This window comes from Podarcis raffonei, chromosome 9 (genome assembly GCF_027172205.1).
Source record: "Podarcis raffonei isolate rPodRaf1 chromosome 9, rPodRaf1.pri, whole genome shotgun sequence".
Classification (NCBI taxonomy): domain Eukaryota; kingdom Metazoa; phylum Chordata; class Lepidosauria; order Squamata; family Lacertidae; genus Podarcis; species Podarcis raffonei.
The window spans coordinates 21473341-21488265 of NC_070610.1; the positions used below are offsets into that span (position 1 = coordinate 21473341).

A 14925-nucleotide genomic window follows, 5' to 3' on the forward strand; every position below is an offset into this window, starting at 1 on the left:
TACTGACAACTTAGGTCAACTTTGTATCAAAACTTTCCAAAGCTGCACAAGAGACCCTTTCCTTAACTGCAGCTTGGATGTTGGTCAACATGCTGAATGCTGGAAGATTCAGGGCAGGTGAAAGAAAGTACTTTGTCGTGCAGTTCATGGTTAAACTACGGAACTTGTTTCCATAGGAGGCAACGATGGTCACCAACTTGGATGGTTTTAAAAGAGGATTGGACAAATTGATGGAGGATGAAGCTATTAGTGGCTACAAGGCATGCTGGCTATGCTCAGCCTTCACAGTTGAAGGAAGTGATGCTTTTGAGAACCATTTGCTGGAAGCCACAGGAGGGAAGAGAGCTTGTGTACTTGGATCCTACTTTCTGGTTTCCCATAGGCATCTGACTGGCCACTGTGAGAACAGGATGCTGAATTAGTTGGGACATTGGCCTGATCCAGTAGATTCTTATTATGTACACAACTCAGGTTAAAGCTTCCTGGCGGGATGGGTGAAGCAATGAAAAGGTTGGTCTATTGTTTCTGCTGCTGCTTTGTTTTTTATTTATTTATTTTGTTTTATTAAATTTGTATACCGTCATATACCCGTAGGTCTCAGGGCACTTACAACATAAAATCACAATATAAAAACACAAAATACGTAATAAAAACAACCACAACAATCACCCCCTCCTCCCCAACGCATTTCAAAAGGCCATTGGACATCTCATGAAATCAACAGGAATACCCATTCAAATGTGGATCACAGTATATTAAATGGAATTAAAGGTCAGCCACAGTCATTTAAACCATTTCTATATTTATTGGTCTGTCAACAATCCCCCTACAAAGCTGTAAAGGAAGCTAATGAGTGTTCTAGGGCTCCCTCTCAATTTGTTCAGACTAGCCAGACTTAGCGGCCCTCATCATTGCTTTGTGCAAACTGCTTTTGTACTTTACAGTTACTAGTGTCCCTTCCTCACAGAGAAGGTCCATAGAGGTAGACAACCTGCCCTTCAGTGAAGCTTTTCCTCCATTATTGAGGTGAGTCCACTATTAGTTTCTAGAAAAGTTCAGTGAATCCCAGAACTCACTTCAGAAATAAGTGTTCTTTAGCAACGGTAGCCAATTGGTGCCCTCCAGATGTTGCTGGATTACAACTTCCATCAGCCCTGCAGACTGAGGCTGATGGGACTTGTAGTCCAATCCTATCCGGAGGGCACATCATTGGCTAACCCTGTTTTAGATGATAAGGCCCAATCACACTGGGAAGACCTTAGAAATTGGAGCAGGCCTGGACTTAGGTAATCTTTTGCAATATGGCGCCTTCTGCTACCCCAAAATGGATCTTCTCAACTATGGGTCTTCTCAATTTGGGAGGCCCCTCGGTTCGGCACTCTGTGCAGAGGAACCACCTACATTGCCCTAAATCCAGTGCTGATTGGAGGCAGTCTGGGAGTGGAGAAGCCTATCAAGTTTCCCTTATCTGTTTCTGAACATACGGATTCAGCCCAGTTGTTGGATTGTGCGGCATCATTAATGTGCTGGCTATCTTACATCTTCATGATTTCTTGGTATATGCATTCTCAATTATTCAGCAGGGGGGAGTTGCAGAGGGGAGGAGAAATGCAAAGTCTGGGGTCATTAACATTAGCAAGGCAAAGGGGAACAAGAGGGCAATAACAATCTGTCTCCTCTCTGGCTATTCAAAAGTCTTTCAAAAGCCTCGTTGAAAAAGATGTCGGTGGCATAATCCTCCAGAAGGCATTGATATGTTTCATTATGACAGGCGCTGGCAGCTCCTCAGTTCTGCTCAGGATGTGAGCTTCTCCTTCCAGCAAGCGAACTAATTTGTTTCCTTCTATAGCTTTTAGATTCTCCAGCCTCTGGCCTTGTTCTTTTCAGTCTCACTTCTGAAAAAGACAACAAGGCAAACAAAACTTTACATTTTCCGAACTGTCTTTCTGAACTGAGTCGGAGATGGCGACGGGAGGGAGGTTGTGATTGATGCCCAAGAATAAGGATGCTGGAGACAATCATTCAGACTCGAAATCTCAAAACACTGAATCATTCTGGAATACTTCCCCATATATCACTGGGAGCTCTGCAGAGTAAATGATTCAGAGAACAACATGGATGTGACCCAATCCTTTCCACACCTGGAGAGTAAAATGCAAAGTTCTACCATGCTGCAATCATGGTGTGTAGGTTTCAATTTTCCCTGAAGAAAATCATTGGGGATTCTGATTTTTTTCCCCTCCATATAACTGCTATCAGTAAATCATGTTCTCGTTTGATTGGCTTTTGCCTTTCTTAATTTTTCTTCCAGTTTTATAGGATCCCTGTTGCCCACTTTCCTTTGGCTTTCGCCACATGGCTCCCACCTGCTCAATACAACTAGCATGACTGGAAGGGAGCAATTTCCCTCTTTGTTGCAGATCAGAGGTGCCAACCTCTTTGCGCCTAACATTACCATTAAATCACTGCCTTCCAAAAAGTACGCACACAACTTAGTAGGTTATAACATCCTATTAAAACAGCCCACAATTAGCAAATCCATTCACATAGCCATAATTAGCAAGATCAAAGCTGCAGTTGCCGTTGACAACTTAGTCTTCTATATTACAGTGCCAACATAATTTTACTATGATTTTTTCCTACTTAATTAAATGTGAAAAGTTGCAATCAGCATTTCCTCTTGTGCTAGCATAAGCTTCCCTAGTTTGTGTCATTGTAACTGAACCGGCAGGGAGAAGAAAAGGAAAAGCAGACACCAATTGCCGAGAGTGAGCAGGCCCCAACTTTAAAGGCAGACCACTCTAGTTATTAAGACTAATGTGAAGGGAGTAGATTCCATTCTAACATCTAGGGAAGCAAGCATTAGCAGCTAGATGAGGTTAGAGTTGCCTTTTCCAAAATTACCCTCCAGTGTTGGATTTCTAAATTATCTGGTCCTCTTTCCAAAGTGGAACCAAGACATTAAGAATCTTCCATTGTTCGATTTGTTATTTCTGGAATTTTGATCAATCAAATGTTATGTTATGTTATAATTATTTATTATTGCATTTATATACCACCTAGGGACGTGGGTGGCGCTGTGGGTAAAAGCCTCAGCGCCTAGGGCTTGCCAATCGAAAGGTCGGTGGTTCGAATCCCCGTGGCGGGGTGCGCTCCCACTGCTCGGTCCCAGCGCCTGCCAACCTAGCAGTTCGAAAGCACCCCCAGGTGCAAGTAGATAAATAGGGACCGCTTTATAGCGGGAAGGTAAACGGCGTTCCGTGTGCTGCGCTGGCTCACCAGATGCAGCTTGTCACGCTGGCCACGTGACCCGGAAGTGTCTGCGGACAGCGCTGGCCCCCGGCCTCTTGAGTGAGATGGGCGCACAACCCCAGAGTCTGTCAAGACTGGCCCATACGGGCAGGGGTACCTTTACCTTTACCTTTATATACCACCTTTTTCTTCCAAGGATCTCAAGATGGTCACATGGTTCCCCTCTTCCCATTTCATCCTCACAACAACCCTGTGAGGTAGGTTAGGCTGAGAGTAAGTGAATGGCTATTGGGTGGCACTGTGATCTAAACCACAGAGCCTAGGGCTTGCCGATCAGAAGGTTGGCGGTTCGAATCCCCGTGACGGGGTGAGCTCCCATTGCTCGGTCCCTGCTCCTGCCAACCTAGCAGTTCGAAAGCACATCAAAGTGCAAGTAGATAAATAGGTATCGCTCTGGCGGGAAGGTAAACGGTGTTTCCGTGCGCTGCTCTGGTTCACCAATAGCGGCTTAGTCATGCTGGCCGCATGACCCGGAAGCTGTACGCCGGCTCCCTCGGCCAATAAAGCGAGATGAGCACCAAAACCCGAGTCGCCCATGACTGGACCTAATGGTCAGGGGTCTCTTTACCCTTTACCTTTAAGTAAATGGCTAGGTTTGCCATATTTCAAACAGTGAAAATCCAGACAGAAAAGCTGTTGAGGTCATTGTTTGTTTGGTTGGTTGGTTGGTTGGTTGGGGACCAAAGATTGGAAAAAATGACACTGCCAAAATACATACAGATTTTCCCAGATATTTTCCTGATTTCCACGTCGACACTGCTGCCGACTGCAGCATTTTGGATATGTCTGGGAAATTCCAGATGTACGGAAACTCTATGACTGGCCCAAGGTCACCCAGTGAGCTTCATGGTTGAGTGGGGATTTGAACCCTTCTCACTCAGATCATAGCCAACACTCTAACCATTAAGACAAACTGACTGCTGGTCACAGACCCATTAGAAAACAAAATAAAGCATCAAAATCTTAGCTTTTCTAACATAAAAATGAGTACACTGGTACCTCGGGTTACATACGCTTCAGGTTACATACGCTTCAGGTTACACACTCCGCTAACCCAGAAAAAGTGCTTCAGGTTAAGAACTTTGCTTCAGGATGTGAACAGAAATCGTGCTCCAGTGGCACAGTGGCAGCAGGAGGCCCCATTAGCTAAAGTGGTGCTTCAGGTTAAGAGCAGTTTCAGGTTAAGTACGGACCTCCAGAACGAATTAAGTACTTAACCCGAGGTGCCACTGTAAAAAAATCAGTAAAAATATGTACCAATGTCTACAGATGTCTGTGGATGCACAGTTACTATGTTTATATGTGCATAAAACACAGCAAAGAAAGCAATACAGAAACATGCACATATACTGGGGTGTGAGTGTGGGGGGGTGCGTGTGTAAAACATCATGATGCAGTCACAGGCAATTTAACCAAAAAAATTATGCACAGTTTTTCATCCATGCATAAAGTAGAGGAGGAGAAAGAGACAAATGAACTGAAGGAACTGCAAGCTGCAGCCATCTTCAAATGTTGCAATTCTGGAACCAATTTTAGAAATCCCCGGACTTAATTCTCATTGCACAAGTGAAACGCAAGGCAGAATGAAGGCACAGGACAACCACAGACGTGGAACGGAATGGAAAACATTTCTGTAACATGCTTCTCGCTGGGTTTTCTTTGAAGACAGTCTGGAGATTGCAACCAGGGCAGAATGCTTCCTCCGGAGAACTGAGTAGTCATTTGCACACGGTCTAGGAATGGGCTGAGCAGCTAATTCCATTCTGTTCTGGCTTCACTTGGGATGAAAGAGCAAGTAATTAGCCAAGCAGCCAAAGTCAACTCATTGATGCATCACAACCAAAAGCTACCCAGGAGAAAGAAGTCCCTAGGAAAGGGAAAAGTGGGGAGGGATCCAACCTAAGGCTAATCAGGCTGATTTATCTTTTTGATGCTCTTCAGCCTCTGTAAAGACCAAGAGGAGTCCAGTTTGATCCATCTCCGAGTGATGGGTAGATAGACAAGAGATATGATCGCTCAGGTCCCAGCGCTGGTTGCACATCTTATGACCTACCAGGTCAAATTGCTTCTGGGGCAATGCAGGCCTGAATCTTCAGAATGAAGTGCCCAGTCAACACAGACTCATTTCTGCTCCTCCGTAACCTACCTTGCAGGTTTAATTGCAGCAGGCAGAGAAACTTTCTTCATCTGAACAGGAATTATTTCAATGATGGATGCAAAACAAGTAGTTCACAGACACATTATAGGATTTCTCTTCTAGCCCAATATGCTTGGTCTTCCATCACCTTGAGCCTCATTTTTCCATTTTCATCCATCACTCAACACCACTTTCTGAGTACAGCTGATGGCTCTATTCCAGTCTTTCTGAAACTTTGTCTGCATGAGAACCTGTCTCTCCCTGTGAAAGCTAGTTGGGTTTGTTTTCTGGCTCCAGCAATAAGGAAACCTAGATTCCTGTTCTCCTTGGTCCTGGCTGTGTCCAGCCTTCTGTTGTGTATTCTGCCTTGCCTTGTCTGATCCCTAGATAGTTTAGTTTAGTTTAGTTTATATTAGGAGGCGGTTGTGAAGTAAGATATCCCCAGTGATGACCCCTTACTTTTAACCATATTGACCAGTTTTGCCTAGAGAGCAAGGTGAATCCTGCTTATGTATAAGATGTCATTTTAGTTCCTGTGGTCTGCTCAGTTTATATCAGGGAGCAGATGATTCCATTGATTGGGATTGTATATCCAGTTACAAGTAAAGTCAATTAGTGGGAAGAGTGTTCCACTTAGCCGAGGAACACCTGGGTTCAGGTCTCTGTGTGGTCATGAAGTCCACTGTGTAAACTTGGGTCAGTCACCACCTCCCTGGGCTGTTGTAAGGATAAAATCTGGCCTCAACCTCCTGGAGGAAGGCAGTAAAGATAAAGGTAAAGGGACCCCTGACCATTAAGTCCAGTCGTGGCCGACTCTGGGGTTGCGGCGCTCATCTCACTTTATTGGCCGAGGGAGCTGGTGTACAGCTTCCGGGTCATGTGGCCAGCATGACTAAGCCGCTTCCAGCGAACCAGAGCAGTGCACGGAAACACCGTTTACCTTGCCACTGGAGCGGTACCTATTTATCTACTTGCACTTTGACGTGCTTTCAAACTGCTAGGTTGGCAGGAGCAGGGACCGAGCAACGGGAGCTCACCCTGTCATGGGGATTTGAACCGCCGACCTTCTGATCGACAAGTCCTAGGCTCTGTGGTTTAGCCCACAGCGCCACCTGCGTCCCTTGGAGGAAGGCAGTAAATTGATGCAATTAATTAAAAATATAAACAGAAATCCCAAAATCATGTAATCTAAGTAGATGATGGGCATGCTCAATCATCTGTATTCATCACTTAATATAGCACTTATCATCACACACATTCTCTCAGTAATCACATTCATTCCCTCAAAATTCCTCATAACAGCCATGTAAAGGAGGCCAGTATCAGTTCCAAACTATAATTGGATAAATGATGTTGAGAAAATTGTTTACTTCATTCAATGAGTTCATAGTTAGGCCAAGATTCAGCCAGCAGCACCTTGTGGAAAACTCTCTCCAGGGAGACTCAACTGGCATATCCTTTGTTACATATCCTTACACACCAGGCAAAAACATACCTCTTCTCCCAGGCCTTTGGCTAATTAAACAACCTATGGCCTTTTAAATGGCAGGTGTGCGTGTGTGTTATTTCTGTTTATTACTATGGGATGTAGTTTATTGGGATGAGGATGCAATGGGCTGAGGAGGAGGTGAAGTCGGGGAGCCCTGGGTTGGTGGTAGCAACATCTCAGAGGTACGCTGCAGCTGTGGGGCCACTGCCACCAACTGGTAGCTCCCCTGACCTTGCCGCTGCCTTGCCCTGTTTCACCCCTGCCCTGCTGAGTGGCAGTGCTCATGCTGAAAGGGAACTGCTTCCACCATGACCCTTTCCACATGCCATTGATATTCCTGGTTCATTCTAGCTCCCTGCATCACTTTATTTGGTTTTAGCAGGCCTGCTCCACTGCTTATTTTGCCTTATGCTTTATCCAGGTATGACAACGTTATGTAGTTATATGACGGAGTCAGCAAAAACTGCAAAAAATATATAGTAGGGGCAGTTACAATAAGATCTATTACAGTGGTACCTCAGGTTACAAACACCTCAGGTTACAAACACTTCAGGTTACAGACTCCGCTAATCCAGAAGTAGTACCTCGGGTTAAGAACTTTGCCCCCGGATGAGAACAGAAATTGTGCACCAGTGGTGTGGCGGCAGCGGGAGGCCCCATTAGCTAAAGTGGTACCTCAGGTTAAGAACGGTTTCAGGTTAAGAATGGACCTCCAGAACGAATTAAGTTCATAACCAGAGGTACCACTGTATTTGATTATTGATGTAAACCTCCAGAATGTATTTTGTGTAGTTAAGTTTTTACTTTTCTCTTCAGTACATTGTATTTTATTTTATTGCTATGGCTAGTGGCTGATGCAAATAAAGATTCTTCTGATTCTGATTCTGTATGATGGAGATTGGTCTGGGGAACAAGGGCTATCAGACCACATGGTGGACTATGTTGACTCTGATGTTGTGCACGTGAAATTTGCCACTGAAATGGCAGGCCTATGTCAAGTTCCTCTTCCTCTCTCCCATAACGTTTAGGTATAGATACTTGCAAGAGCGTCACAGGGTGCATTTTTCTGCCCTGCTCCCATTGGCTACCATGGATGGGTTGCAGAAACATTCACTGTGCAGGGCAACTTGAGATTGGTAAGAAAGGAGAAATTAATACAAAGCTGTCATGTTTGGAGCCAAACTCATCTTGACCTTAACACTTGGTCATACCCTTAGTGAAACCAGTAAGTCATTTTGGACAAAGCAAAAAGAAACAAAATAATGCTTTGATACAACTCAGTAAACAACTTGTTTTGCCTTTTTCCATCTATTCTCTTAAAATAAAGCTTTTCCTAGCAAACTTTTTAATTAGTTTCTGGACAACCAAATGCATGCTTGGCTTGAAAGAAAGTTTGCATTATCTCCTTTTCAGGTTATGAACTCTTTATCCAATATTGTGTTGTTGCCGTTGATTAATTAATTCTATAGAACTGTATGCGGATTTGCACTCGTTATTTTTACCGATTCGAAACCAAAATAGGTTATAAGGGTCAAAAGCTCCTTTTATTTCTGAATATGTCTCTTAAAAACAAACAGCCCATGAGATAAGACTGAACACAACAGCTTTTGATGTATTACATCTCAGTGGTATCTGACAACCCTTACTCCCTGGTGATGCAATTCTTTTCTAATAATTTAGTCTCAGTCTATTAAAAGACAATTACAGATAATGCATCCAGGCAAGTGGTGAAGGATGTCCAGAACACCACTTGTTGAAAGGTTATCAAAACACCATTCTCAAAAAAAGGAGTGTGTTATTGATTTTTTAATCATTTCAGACACAGGCTGTTATATGGATTTTTTTTAAAGGACTGAACATAACTAGAAAGAGATGGAAATGGATTTCCCCTTTGCTACTTCATATGTCATAATAGAATTTTTAAAATTCATTTACAGTTAGGTAAAGAGGGCAGTCAACCATTCAGAGGTGAGGCTTGCTTATCTTAGCTAAAGACTTAATATGCTATTGATCTTTCCCCCCGATTTTGAATTTATTATTATATTTGACAGCATTGTATTTGATAGCACCTGGTGACATTTTATGCTTCTCTTGATTCACTGTTGGATTAGCATTGTTTACAGATTAATGCAAAAGATGCGGGGCTGCTAATTATTATTTATGGAGTTAAGCACTGTTGGGATTCCAGTTTTGAATCTATTACAAGGCAACAGCAAGGAATTGGGTTGCTACTACTGAAGGGTAAAGTTCTACACATTCTGAGTGTCAGGATGAGGGCAGGCATAGAGGCAGCCCAACTAATGGTGTCTTCATGGAACCACTAATCCTTGTTGCCAAAATGGGTGGGGCTTTCATGGAAAGCGGGAGCCTTTCCAAAAATGTGTGGAAGAGTTGGACTTACCTTCCTTTGCATTAGAGATGGAGAACCTGGGGGCACCAAGACTTTGTTGGACTCCAACCTCCATCAACCCCAGCCATCATGACCTATAGTCAGGATGATGGGAGTTACAGTGGAACAACATCTGGAGTGCAACAACATCTGTTGCTTTACAGGATAGGCAGCTGAGAGCTTTTCTGTGCACGGGGAGCTCTATTCTCCCCTTTTCAAAAGCCTCATCAGCTAGCAAGACTCTCTACTACAGCTTCCTGAGTCCCTCTTCCTATGCCATATCTACACGAAAACAATGTTATTGTCCCCCACTTGCTCCGTGGAAATGTCTTTCTTTTTTTAATCAAATATTTTATTAAAATAATTCAACATTAATACATACATATTACAAATATACCAACATACATTTCATACAATCCTTAAAATTATTCATACATACCCACACTCAATCCCACAGATACTTCCTTTTCCCACCACCATCCCTCACCCCTCACTCCACCCTTGTGTTAGACTTCCAATCTACTCAATTGCAATTTCTTTCCACTTCTATTACTTTCTTTCACACACTTTTAAACCAATTTTCTACTTCTTTTTCTGTTACACATTGTTATCCATCTCATTTAGTATTTCAGTATTTATAACGGAACTTGTTTATTCTAATAGGAGTTCTGATTTTTCAGTATGATTTTGCAAGTATCCTTTAAACACCTTCTAGTCCTTGTCTATCTTCTCTTTTGAGATCCTTCCAATATCTCCCATTGTTTTGGATATATTGTAATACTCCAATAATTTGGCAAGCCACTCTGTTTTTGTCGGTATAATACCACTTTTCCAATTTTTCGCAATTAATAGCTGCTCCATGGAAATGTCTAAGCCCTACACAAATCCGGTTCCTCCTGGCCATTGTTGGTAGGGAATACTGGAGGGTCAGTAGGCAGAAGGTGCCCCTATATGCTTTTGTGCCCAGAGAGAGTGCTGAACAATATTAGATTTCACTTCTGACTTAGAAGGAGGGCTGAAGCAGATAAAATTCAACTTGATGTCATGCATGGAGGGGGATGTGCGCATGCAGTTCACCCATGCCTACTCAGTGTGCCAACTTGAATAAAATATTGGGAGGGGCCCAAGTAAGCCCTGCCCTGCATAATCGACCATATGACTCAGTGCACAAACACCATTTGAATTGCAGCGCCCATCAACTTGGGGGAGGGGAACAAAGACCCCTTGGCCCCTAGGAGTTGGTGACTATATTGGTGTGCCAGCTATGGATGCCACCTACTTTAGGTGAAATTAGTGCATTTGATTTACTCAGTTATAATAGTAAATCGCCTTCACCCACTGTCAGGCAGCAGAGAAACCAACCTCCATGGCAGGCTGCCAAGAATGGACAAGAAGAAGAAGAAGAGTTTGGATTTGATATCCCGCTTTATCACTACCCAAAGGAGTCTCAAAGCGGCTAACATTCTCCTTTCCCCTCCTCCCCCACAACAAACACTCTGTGAGGTGAGTGGGGCTGAGATACTTCAGAGAAGTGTGACTAGCCCAAGGTCACCCAGCAGCTGCATGTGGAGGAGCGGAGACGCGAACCCAGTTCACCAGATTACGAGTCTACTGCTCTTAACCACTACACCACACTGGCCATCTGTGTTTATTCACTATTCACAGAGAGAGGCTTGGGAATGCAGCCTTTTGGAATAATGGCGTTGCCCCCAAGTGAATCTCCACTCCTCCATCTCTCCCACTTCCTAATGAGTCATCGCTACGGGTGCTGAAGAGAGCCCTTCTGAGCTCTCCTATTTTCAAGGCCCGTGGGGTTCTGGGAGAGGGAGGTCTGGAATACTTTCTACAGACACTGAGTCTGTCAGCTGTCGCTCCCCTGGTGCTTCTTCTTCTTCCTCCTCCTCTCCCATTATTTCCCACCTCTTCCTCTCTCTCTTTTTTAAATAGTTTTTATTAAGAATTTCAACATAATAAATTATCAAAAACAAATCATCTTCACACACCCCATTTTTCCCTCCCCCCTCCCCAAGTAAAACCCTCCCTCCCTCCCCCCCAAGACTTCCCTCAGCTCTGATTTTTCAACACATTTTTCAAATCTCTGATTTTTCAACACATGTTATTCTCTGTTATGTACCGAAGTTCTCACCCTGAGCCAGCAGGGGGATACTGTAGATAGTTTTCACTCAGGTCCACATATGCAAATAAGGGATCGAAAGTGACGTTCAGTGATTGGATAGTTACAGAAAATGGTTACTGTTGCGTTCTAGTGGAGCTCTATATAAGCAGGCTGGCTAAACCCTTCAGTTCAGTTCTGTTCTGGTCTGTGAATAAACAAGAGCTGTTTGAAGAATCGCTGTGTCGTCTGATATGTTCACCCACAACTTAACATTCTCTGCATATTATAAAATTGTAAAGATCCTTAAATTATCTATCTATTATATTAACAATAATAAATTTGTGTATGTTTATTCAAAACCTGCCAGGGAGTCCAGTTCATTTTGTTGTTTTTTTAAGTAATTTGTAAAAAATTCCCATTCTTCTTTAAAGCCACGGTTGTCCTTGCCTCGCAGTTTGTATGTCAATTTCGCCAGTTCCGCCCAGCTTTGCCCCTCACCTGCCTCTGAGCTGTGATCTCCCTCAAACCCCTGTTGCAATTCTGAACTGCCTTCTTCTTCTCTGGAAGGACCATTCCTCCTCTGCCCAGTCCCTGACACCCACTGAACTGTACATCTGTAGGTAGTAGGTGGTCATACCATACCTTGCTTACACAGGTTGGGGTGGCTGGAATGGCATACTGGGCGGGCAGCTATGAGCTGCAAGGACGCACTCCTCTCCAGACATTGGAGAAGATAGGTTGTCTGATCTGCCTCCAAGTTTCTGCCAAAGATGGTTCAAGAATCAAGGCAGTCCTAAACAGATCTGGGTCTTTCTGAGAATCCAGCACACACTGCTTGATGAAGACTAGCTGTGGTTTTTCTGGATGTCCTTTAATACAAATGACATGCATAGATTGCATCCATCATATTAACTGCTTGCAATGTTTTGGTTAATAATTCAACCACAGACTGAGCCTATCTGTTTTCTGCTGTTTTGCAATTCAAGCAGTTAATATGTTTTTCCATGAATCTTTGATATTTCTTCTTCAAGAGAGCCTAGCAGAATGCCACAGCATTTCCCTATGATTATTTACAAAAATAATAATAATTAAAAAACCAAGCCATGCTGTATTGGGTGTGGGTAGGTGGGATGTGGGGAAAGGAGTAGCACCAACTAATTTAGAAAGTAACTAAGTAGATTTATTAACTTTTCAAGGACCATTGTGCATCCTTAGACAGAAAATGTAATAAAATACAAAACTGTGAAGGGGTAATTTAATAGGGAAATAACCTGTCTTTTTAGAAAAGCAGAAAATGAAATGAGAATTTCTATATACGAGACATCAAAATATTACATGATGATGGATAAAGATGACATTTACAAGGCTTGGTAATGTAGAATAGTGAAGTTTACAGGAAATTAATTTAATATTGTGGATGTATCTTTTTCAGAGAAACCAAATCAAATGTCTTTGCCTGACAAGGTCAAAATTTACCACAGCGTTCATGAAATGGTTGCAAGCTGATGGGGTTTCATCCCTTTTTTCAATCTGTCTCAAAAATCATTTCAGGTATGAAAAAATATATGCAATTTTGTGGTGAGTCAGCCTCCCACGATATTAAAAAAAAGCAGCAACACTGAAAAACATTAGAAAATTGGAGAGAGGGAAGAGTTGTGGCCTCTCATACATTAGTGGCATGACCAATTCCTTCCCATGGAGAGTTCTTGCTCTCATTAGTTTATGACCCACTAGACAAATGCATCCTGCCAGACATCTACCATCTGAATGTGGCTCTCCAGTCCATTCTATCAGGCCCTCAGAAGTCTCCTCAGGCCACACCCCTCACTGGATCTGCATTGCACCCAGTGAAGAAGAGCCAGTGTGGTGTAGTGGTTAAGAGCAGTAGACTCGTAATCTGGTGAACCAGGTTCGATTCCCTGCTCCTCCACATACAGCTGCTGGGTGACCTTGGGCTATTCACACTTCTTGAAGTCTCTCAGCCCCATTCACCTCACAGAGTGTTTGTTGTGAGGGAGGAAGAGAAAGGAGAATGTTAGCCGCTTTGAGACTCCTTTGGGTAGTGATAAAGCGGGATATCAAATCCAAGCTCTTCTTCTTCTTCTCAGTGTTTTGACCTGACTGGACATGTGTCTTCAACTGTGATGATGCCTCTTGCTTCTCTGGATAAATGACAGAGGTGGGGGTGCCTGTGTAGAAACAAGCTTATTATAAAAGGGGTTCGGGAACCCTACAGGGCAGATTTTTGGGAGTGAGGGGGTGAGGAGAGGAAATGGATGTCCCATTGCACGAGTGAAACTGCCCCTTTACAGCACTGGATACGACCCAAAGCTTTGAGATTTCTGTTCCAAGCATTCTCCATATATTTGGAAAGATTTAAATATTTGCAGTTTTTGTGAGGTATTTTAGATTATAGTATTCAGTTAGGTTTGGATAGGTTCTGAACACCTTTCAATATAGGAATAGTCATACTTGTTTTATTGCATGCTATGAAAACTGGACGTTTGTTGCTGGAATGCCCTGGGCAGATTGATTAGTATGTGAGGAACAGCAGTCATATCTCTGACGTTATGGCTCTGTGTGCATTGCATGATGAGTGGGGAGGGTGGGGTGTATATATGTGATTAATCTTGATTTTAGGGTGTGAAATTACACACAGCAGATGGCTTCACAGGCTTAAAAGCAATGCAATCATTTTTAAAACACTGTTTCCCCCCCACCTAAGACAAAGTGAATAACTCCAAAGAGAGGGGGAAGTGCTTCATTGACTTAAAACACCAACATTATTGGTATGAATAGACTTTTAAGACAATGAGAACCTAGTAGCTATCTACTTTCCTAAACATCCATCGTGGATGGAGAGATGCCTTCAATCTACAACAATGAATATCTAGGGGTGATTTAGCAATAACCACCAAATTCTGCAATATCTGTCATGACTGTTTGTGCTGCCGCACTTCAGCACACTTTAACTCAACATCTGTGAAATGGGCACAGTTTATTGTGTTCCCCACCTGACGCATCAGTTGTCATCCAATGCTCAATGGGTTAAGTCAGTGGACAGACTGACCGGGCTGCTTTGGAAGCCCATGCCCCAAACGCACTTCAGGATTAGCCCCTTGTTCTCCATGAAATTCTTGTTGGTCTTTGAGAACTGCAGTGCCAGCAGTTTTATAGGCAGAAACAGGCTGGTGATGAAGTTATTGTTAACTGCTCTAGATGCTACACTGCCCAACCAGATAACATTTTTGGTTTGGTATCTTATCATTTCTCTGAATCCTTTAACCAGTCCCCTTGGGAGGAAGGGCAGGATAGAAATTTAATGAACGAATACAGGTATGAATGATGTAGATGCTATTTCCATCCAGTACATTTCCGGGCACAATTCAGAGGGTTGGTGCTGACCTTTAAAGCCCTGAACAGCCTTGGCCTAGTATACCTGAAGGAGAGTCTCCATCCCCATCGTTCAGCCTGGACACTGA

The 14925-nt window shown here is 43.2% G+C and overlaps 1 long non-coding RNA gene across 2 annotated transcripts in view; it reads right to left on the reverse strand.

The window, feature by feature from the left end:
- Positions 1-558: 558 nt before the first annotated feature.
- Positions 559-14925, reverse strand: part of LOC128420781 (uncharacterized) — a 167827-nt gene continuing 153460 nt past the window's right edge. For both annotated transcript variants that reach the window (XR_008332121.1, XR_008332122.1), the window contains exon 3: positions 559-1895. This is a non-coding gene — a long non-coding RNA (uncharacterized LOC128420781). The remainder of the gene's footprint in view (positions 1896-14925) is intronic.